This window comes from Frieseomelitta varia, unplaced genomic scaffold, assembly GCF_011392965.1.
Source record: "Frieseomelitta varia isolate USP_RPSP 00005682 unplaced genomic scaffold, Fvar_1.2 scaffold_786, whole genome shotgun sequence".
NCBI lineage: Eukaryota > Metazoa > Arthropoda > Insecta > Hymenoptera > Apidae > Frieseomelitta > Frieseomelitta varia.
The window spans coordinates 156,850-158,917 of NW_025110574.1; the positions used below are offsets into that span (position 1 = coordinate 156,850).

Genomic DNA, 2,068 nt, shown 5'->3' on the forward strand with positions numbered 1-2,068 from the left:
ATAAAAAAAAAAAAAAAAAAAAAAAAAGGGAAAAAAAAAGCCGGCCGTACTTTTCCTCGCGACCAACGCACGTGAAAGACGCGTTGAAAGACGACGTCTCTCATCGTTGGAGAAGATACCGTCTATCGATATAATACCTGCTTTTACTTTCACACACGAGCGTTCTCTTCTCTCGTTCTGTTGTTGCTATTATTCTTTTCTATTCACCTCGCATCGCAAAAGAAACGGAAACCATGACGATAAGAAAGGAACCTGTAATTAAGCGAGCTGGCGCTCGCCAGTCCAGAAAACGCGTGAGTTAACTATTCAGGATCGTCAAAACTGTGAAAATGTAATTGTAAATATCGCGATATTTTTTTGAAGCGAAATGTGATTTGTCGGCGATCCGAAGAATGCGAGGACGCGTTGTTACGCTTCCGTTCGAGGAGTCGGGTGTGCGAACGAAACGAAACGAAACGAAACGAAACGGATTTTCGACGACGGCTCGCTCTCCGTGCTCCAACTCTAGCGAATTGTTGCGAATTAATACACGCGTCGACGACACAACTCGTAAACGGGAGGGGGAGGTAAGGCGCGCTAACGAGCGCCCGAGCGATTTCTTTCTCGAGACATTCTCGATTCGACGGTCGTGCACGCGTCACCGACTATTTATTACCTTTCCTCCCGCCCCTTTTTTTTCACCTCTCGACCTTCGAATTCGTTTCACTTGACGAACGTATACGGTGTATATCTAAATGACAAAAAGAGCGAATCTTCTTTCCAAAAGTGTACAGATTTACAAACAAAAAAAAAAAAAAAAGAAAAAAGACATTGGCGATCAAAAGGATGAGACGAATTTAAAGAAAAAGAAATGACGCGTTATATAGAGAGCGTTTTGACGCTGGTTGAAAAGGAAAACCGTTGATCGGTTCTAATTGCGTGCTAATTGTCTAAGAGAGAAAAGCGACGTGTACAAAAAAAAATAAAAGAAAGAAAGGAAAGAACGCAAGGATCCAACTCTGTATCGATCGGTGCTGGGTTCGCAGTTTGCGTTAATGGTTGTATAATGTGTGTGCGTGGCTGTGTGTCTGCACGAGTGCCTGTATTTTTTTAATACACATATCCGCATATTTTTTCTAGACCGTCTGAGCGAAAAGATATTTATGAGAGATGTTCGATCCTTTGACAGAGGATGTATTAAAGCGGAAGAGGAGCGAGACCGACAACCGAGGGAGGGATATAAGATTTCCTTTATTTTCATTCTCATTGTACGTCGTTGCAATGTATGTATGGCAAAGTGTGTAATATAAAGTTATATACGTAATAGAAGATCCTGAATAATTTACTCGCGTCCTCGCAAATTCTGTGTAATCGAAGATCGACGTATCTATCGATGCAGGCGAGCTAGCTTGAGAGGATACGATACTGAATTACTATATGTGTGTATCTCTTTGAAAGAAGGAAAAAAGGAAAGGAAACATGCATGCTTACGCGTTTACACGCTCACGCACACGCACACGAAACGTAAAGACTATCGAACAATTCGGAAGATTCGCGAATATCTCGAGCTGATTGATCAATGTTGTAGGCGTGTTGAAGTTTCGCAACTGGGCGAAAAATCTTTCGAATTTTAATCGTTCCGAAGCGTAAACATCTCGCGCGAACAACCAATTATTCGTAAAGTGCAGACACATTTTCCTATCGATTCGTTGGATTCTATGTTTCGAGGCATGCTCATGTCGCTTGCCAATAGAATCGGATCTGACAATTTCTCGGAACTCTTGACGCTGTTTGATTAGCGCCGATTTGCACTCGTGTCACGTCAAAACTGCAAACATTCTTTTTTTAATAATGACGTGTGTACGTAAAGTCTAGATCAGTTATTTCCAACCTTTTTTCTCTATCGTATCTCTTGATTAATTTTTTTCATTTATGAGTATCCCTTCCTCTCATAAGCTCCCACCGATCCCTCAGAAACTTTCACACAAGTCTCTTTTTGTAAGTCAAAACTCTATAACTTTGTTCTTGTGTCTTTATTTCAACTTTTTTTTTTTTTTTTTTTTTTTTTTTTTTTTTTTTTTTTTTTTTT

The 2,068-nt window shown here is 40.3% G+C and overlaps 1 protein-coding gene across 1 annotated transcript in view; it reads right to left on the reverse strand.

The window, feature by feature from the left end:
- Positions 1-2,068, reverse strand: part of LOC122535907 — a 15,283-nt gene that overhangs the window by 1,698 nt on the left and 11,517 nt on the right. The gene's annotated exons all lie outside the window — the stretch shown is intronic.